A 7,112-nucleotide genomic window follows, 5' to 3' on the forward strand; every position below is an offset into this window, starting at 1 on the left:
GCAAAGGACTCGACAGCACATAACAACGTATGAAACACATGTGAGTGAAGGATAGTGTGAAACACAATGTATACAAACTTTGTAAGGAAACCAGTATAAAATAAAAATTAAAAAGAGAATGACCCTTATAGAGTTTATCATTCAAAATGTCTTTCCTAGTCATTGATTAACTGTTTATTTTGTGCTGAAGTATTTACTGTAGTAAGGAGATAAGATTAGGGTGGGATGCAAGCCCCACCTTACTAGAGCCGAGCTCACTGCTAGCTCTTTTTCTGGGATAACACTTTCCACCTGTACCACACAACTAAGTGGACTCTAGAATATACTCACCAGTCTCTGTGTCACATACAGCCGCATAAGTGATTTCCCTGATAAGTCTGAGTCTCTTTTACATATGAGACACTGTTGACTTTCCATTTCTTGTAATTGGTTTGGTACAAATCTTAGTGGAATGAATTATGACTGCAAGTGTTGTCAGAAGCCAGATTCATTGCAGAACTTATAAATATGCAATGGAATATTTAATATAGTAATCATTGTCTATGCTGCAACTAAAAAACATCAATTCGTCATGTCATCTTTAGACATTGGCCAACTTTCACGTGCATAACAAGTAATTGAAAAGACCATTGCTTGAATCTAATGCATCTTAGTCTCTAAACTGACATCATTGCATCTTAACACCTCAGAGAGGTCCTTTGACTGCTCATATTTACCCAATGCAATATGTCTTTTGATTTCTTGACAGCTGGTGCTAAAAGGTCGTGGATCTAAGCAAACAAGATTAAATCATTAACAACTTTAATCCTTTCTATCACGATGTTACCTATTGCCCCAGTGGTAACAATATGAAGACTCTTGTATTTCATCTTCTGAAACAAGTGAGTGTTTCAAGTCTTCTTCACTTTCAGCAAGCAAGGTTGTATAATAAGCATAATACATGTTGCTGATGAGCATCTAATCCTGATACCACATTCTTCTCTACAGTGCTCAGGTTCTTGAATGATCTGGTCAGCATACATTGAATAGGTATGAAGAACGGATACAGCCTTGCCACACTCTTTTTTATTTTAAACCATTCAATATTCCCTTGTTGTGTTTGGCTATCTGCTTTATTTTTTAACTTGTGTGATCTCTCTCCTCTCTTCTCCTCTCCTCTCTTCTCCTCTCCTCTCCTCTCCTCTCCTCTCCTCTCTTCTCTTTTCTCTCTCTCTCCTGTCTCTCTCTCTCTCTCTCTCTCTATATATATATATATCTATATCTATGTCTATATATATATATATATCTTAATTAAGCAGTAATTATTTCAGACAACTAATGGCAGAAAAATCACAGCAAAGAAGCTTCTTCTCAAGGGCAATCAAAAGTCTAGGAAAGTTTACTACCTTTATAGTGCAATTAACAATCTGTTACTAGAGAAATAATGTATTTTTTTAAAAACCTGCAATGCTTTTTAATACACTTCAAGTAATACTCTAAGGAGCCGTAGAGGTTTATGAAAAAAAGATGCTGTGTTTCTAATGTAGAAATTAATTACATAATACTTCTACAAGAAGGAACTGAATCTCCTCAATAGATGCATTTATCAGCCTTTTTTCCCCTACAAACAAATTAATAATTTGATTACTTCTTTCTATTCATAGTTCAAAGTCAGACAGGAAAGGATAGCTGTTTGATCAGATACAGAAACAATGATTTGGCAAGGTGTGGTCACTGTTGGGCTCATAGGTGTGCAGTGATCTGAGAAAAATTACTTTGCACTAGTATCCATCACATCTGTAGAGGAGTTTGATATAACCACTTTTGTTTATCTAAGCAGCATACAGAAAAAAGAGATCACAAACTGTTGGAAGGCCATAACAGTCTGAGGAAGTTATGTTCCTCTGGTTTGGGTGACTTAAATAATATTTCCTGAGCCTTTTAAAGAAGCCACTTGTCTTCTCCAAAAGATACTTGGCTGAAGTCTCCTGTGTTCTTTCCTGGGAAGACCCAGTCAGCCGTATTAACTGTATTACTACGGGCAGGAAGTGGCCATGGGTATCATGAGGTGTTGTTTGCCAACTCTGTCCTCTGTACTTGGCACTTGTTTAGAACGTCTTTCTTTGTCTGGTGGTCTGATGAGCCTCTCTTTATGGTCTTTGGTACTTTGGCTCATTCTGTTGCCTCTTTTTTTGGAAGGACAGAGACACATATTCAGGGATTCTTTAAGCTTCTCAAACTCAGAGTTTGGATCCACCAGTATCCCATTTTTAACCATTCCTTCTTTCCTCAGAAACCATGGCCACAGAAGTGTTTTCTCACAATTTTCATCATGCACACATTCTGAAAACCCACACAGGGCTTGTTGGTTCTACATACTTATATTTTACATGGCTCTTGAGAGATCTGGACAAGCTAATCTATGTTGAGGGGTGGACAGTGGTTTCATAGCCTCTAAATGGTCATTCAGGAACTTTAGATTGTCCAGGTATTCATTCTCCACACCTTTGGGCTGTTTGCCCTGACAACTGGTACAGGATTCAGCCTTGGCAAGCCAATCACTAACACTATAGGACTTCTGAAAACCTTGGAATAAACGCTTACATGTCTTCCAAGCTTCACAGCTGCCATTCTCAGGCTTCTCCAGCTTATAGGATTCCTGAGGAGCCAACAGATAATCAGAAAGTTCTCTCTTCTCTTGCTCCAGAAGCTCCAGCTCTCCGACTTTTTCCAGCTTCAGTGGAGAAAGAACAGGTAGAAGAATAGATATTATAATTTTGGCAACTCTTTTTCAGGAGCTTCTTTTTTTCAGACTCTTGAGATCCAGTTTTCTAAGCCTTTTTGATCACTCCAGACATTACTGAAGACATTGTAAGCTCTGGACGACACTTGATTATTCTGTAAGGTCTGTTTTTGGATGAGCCAGTTTTGGAGGTTGGTACTGGAAAAAGCATAAGGAGTCTGATACCTATTAGTAGGTTTGCTTCTAAGAAGCTGTTCACCAAGAGGGACAGCTCCAGTGCTGGATGATGACTTCTGCTCCAGCATCAAAATGTAACCTCTTTTCTTCGAAAAGGACCTAATACTTGATGAATTAGTACGAGCCACCAGGTGCTTAGGAATTTGCATGGTCTGCAGGGTCCAAAATGTAGTGATAGTCTGATAGAGCACAGTTGTGTCAGCTTCAAAGAGCAGGACAGTTGAATCTTCTGGTTTGAGAGTCAAACTGCCTGGGCTCGCTAAACACATAGAAACTTGAATGGCTAGAACTTTGTTTTGGGAGCATTCCAGAGGATGAGTAAAACAATTAAACTGCCCTAATAACAAGTAAAGCTGATAAGCTGATACACTAGCTGCTGCAGCATCTTCTCTTTAAGCTAATAAATGAGGTCAGCCTGTTCATGCAACCATGTCTGGTGATGGCATATGCAGCTATGAATCTGAGCTTTGACCTCTTGGAGATTGCCTTTAATCTGCTGTTCAACCCAGAGAACCCACCAGTAGCAATTCCAAGTCCCATTGTGCATCACAACACCTCAAAAAGGGCTCTTGATTACTGGACCAGCCAATCTGTTCTTGTGAGGTGCTCATTCTGCTCACTGCACCAACAAGGAATGCTGCATCTGGGGACACAGAGGAAGTCTATGGTCAGAAACACTAATCAGCACCAACTGGGTATCTGCCTCTTAGTCTAAGTAGAGGCTTCACATGAGTACAATTATGTGTTCTGGGAGTCCCATTCTTCTCAATGTTAGCCAGACTTTGTTATAATCCACACAATCAAAAGCCTTTGCATACTCAATAAAACACAAATAAAAACATCCTTCTGGTATTCTCTGCTTTCAGCCAAGAACCATCTGACATCAACAATGATGTCTCCCAGTTTAAGAGGCTAAAAGTCCAAATTTAGAAAATCAGCTCTGGGCAAAGATTTTATAGCTCTGCTGATTTTGCAGGAAGTTCCTTTTCCTAGTCCCTTCAGTTCATGCATCCTGCTTCCTTGAAGATGGCTGTGTGACAACATGTACCTTTCTCTCATCTCTGCTTCTTTTAATTGCTTGTTAATCTCCATCTCCCTTCCCTCCCCCCCCTCCCCCCGGCACCTGTGACTGTGCGGATCATAACAAACTGTGGCTGATTGTGCTTATGTGAAACCTATACTTGGACCAGGAGGCAGTTGTCAGAACAGAGCAAGGAGACACTGTATGGTTTAAAATTGGGAAGGGTGTGTATCAAGGATGTCTCCTGTCTCCATATCTTTTCAGTCTATATGTGGAACAGATTACCCGGGAGTCTGGGCTCTATGAGGAAAAGTGTGACATCAGGATTGGAAATAGATTCATCAACAATCTGTGTTATACAGATGACAACACTGCCTGCTGAAACTGAGGAGGACCTGAAGCGCTTGCTATAGAAGGTCAAGGACTGCAGCCTTCAATATGGATTGATGATCAACATCAAGAAAACAAAGAGTCTCACCACTGGGCCAATTGGCAGCATCATGATAGATGGTGAACAGATTGAGATTTGCTGACAGCTTCAGTTTGCTTGGCTTCACAATCAACAACTCTTGGTACCAGCAGCCAGGAAACTGAAAGATGAATTTCATTGGGAAAGTCTGTTGTCAGAGACCTCTCCAAAGCATTGGAGAGCAATGTTGTCAGTCTGGAAACTAAGGTGCGCCAGATACAGGAAATGGTCTTTGTAATTACTTGCTATGCATCAGAAATCTGGATAATGACTAGGGATGATAGAAGGAGAATTGATGACTTCGAGCTGTGGTGCTGGAGAAGAGTATTGAATATTCCATGGACTACAAGAAGAACAAACAAGTTCATTCTGGAGAGAGTGGAGCCAAGCTGTTACTTGGAGGCAAGGATTCTGAAGCTTCATCTGACATATTTTGGACATGTTGGAAGGCGGTGTCAGTCCTTGGAGAGGGATGTCATGCTTGAGAGGGTGGAGGGACAGTGCAGGAGAGGAAGACTTTCAATGAGATGATTGATTCAGTGACTGGGATAATGGGGACAGGTGTGTCAGAGACAATAAGATTGGCAAGGGATAGAGCAGGGTTTAGTGCTGTTGTAAATAGGGTCACTATGAGTCGCAGGCAACTCGACAGCACATAACAACAACAACAATCTTGAAAGAGTTTGATTTAAGAAACATTGAACATATAACACTATGAGTGGATAGATAATGAACACTGCACTAGAAGAGATGAAGGAAAAGACTATCTGAAAGGAATGTACGATTAGGAGTTTTATGTATGACAATTAACAACCTGGAACAAGAAGTGCATTGCAAGGTAAATTGAGGGACGGAGAGAGAGGAAAATATGTATCAATGGATGAATGAAAAAAAAAATCAGCTTTTCTCTAAATTTTCATTTAAATCAAGAAAAAATTGAACATTAATTCTAACTCTTTAACATGGCAAAGATAATTATTTTCAAATGGATTCATACCTCCACAGGCATAAAGGTTACAATTTACAACACATATTTTGGGGGGGATGCAATTCAATCTATACCACAATTCAAGTATGAAGTGTTAGACATTCATAGATAGTGATGTAATCAATACTGTAAAGTGTGACCTCTATCAACTTCCTTTTCTCTCTGCAATATATCTATATCCATACTGCTATTTTTTATTCATCATAAAAATATTTACTATGTAACCACTACATGCCACCCACTCATTGCTTCCTTCTCTCAGAAGTCTGTTCTGCTGTTTATGACTAATTATTCAGACTATGAGGAGCAGTATAGACATCTGCCTGTGTTCAAACCTTGGTTCTTATTGCATCGGGCCATAAAATGGAGATAATTACAGCACCTACCTACTAAGATTGTTCCATATTTCTTGCACAGAGAAGCTGAAAGATTCAAATAATCAGAGAGGCACAGAATTTGTTTGCTATTGTTATGGGCCATCAAGTTGCCTGCGACTCAATAGAGACCCTATGGACAACAGCTCTGAACCCTGCTCTATCCTGAGCCAACATTATTATCTCTGACACATCTACTCCCATTACCCTAGTCATTGAGTCAATTCATCTCATTGAATACTATATATATGTATATATTTCATCACTTTTCTGTCAGTTTTTCTGTCAGTTTGCCTTATTCTGGTTGTTTGAGTGTTGCTATGATGCTGGAATAATTAGTACTATTAGTATTTTAAGTAATAGTACAGTCATCCATGGTACAAATGGAGATACGTACACCAATGTTCCTAGCAGTGTTATGTACCATTGTAAGAACATGGAAACAGTCCAAATGTCCAACCACAGTTGAATGAATTGAGAAATTGTGCTACACAATGGAATACTATGCAGCACTCAGGAGCAATGATTTTAAAAAAATATTACTAACTTGGGAAAGACTGGAGAGCATTATGCTGAGTGATCTACTAACTCAGTCTCATAAAGACAAGTACCGCATAAGACCATTATTGTAAAAATAGAAGGATAACTAGTAAACATGGATGGAAGTCCAAGGACAGAAAGGGTAGGAGCAGAGAGGTGAGGATAGACGGGGGGAATCATGAGGCCACACAGTTTGGTGGGGTAGAAGGAGGGGGTAAAGGAAATGGGAAAGATCCAGCAGGGACCTGAAAAGATGGGGTAATGATGGGCAGAGTTCAATGGTGATTAATTTTACAAGACAATAAGAATGATTGTATGAAACACAATGTAAAACACAATGTATATTAATTTGTATGCAAACCAGATGGAAAGAATATGCAATGACTGGGCCAAAAATAATTGGTAAACAAGGAAACATTTCAGGAAGTAGCACATGATCAAGAACCAATATAGCATTGAAGAAAGAAGTCCAAGCTTCTTTTAAAGATTTGGCAAAAGAAATAAGGTCCCAGGAATTAACAGAATATGAATTAATATGTTCCAGAAAACAGAAGAAGCCTTGGATATGCTCATGCATCTATGCCAAAATGTTTGGAAGACGGCTTCCTGACCAACTGACTGAATGAAATTCATATTTGCTTTCATTCCAAAAAAGGCAATGTAATGGTGTGCAGAAATTATCAAACAATATAATTAATATCAGATAAAATCTTTCTAAAAGTTATTTAAAAATGGCAAGGAGAATATATTAAAAGGGAACT

General features: G+C 39.1%; 1 pseudogene; it reads right to left on the reverse strand.

Annotated features, from left to right (window-relative positions):
* Nucleotides 1-1,760: 1,760 nt before the first annotated feature.
* Nucleotides 1,761-3,570, reverse strand: LOC102857136 (annotated as a pseudogene).
* Between the last annotated feature and the right edge of the window lie 3,542 nt (nucleotides 3,571-7,112).

Source organism: Elephantulus edwardii, unplaced genomic scaffold, assembly GCF_000299155.1.
Source record: "Elephantulus edwardii isolate Elephantulus edwardi_28Jun2011 unplaced genomic scaffold, EleEdw1.0 scaffold00065, whole genome shotgun sequence".
NCBI classification, from domain to species: Eukaryota; Metazoa; Chordata; class Mammalia; order Macroscelidea; family Macroscelididae; genus Elephantulus; species Elephantulus edwardii.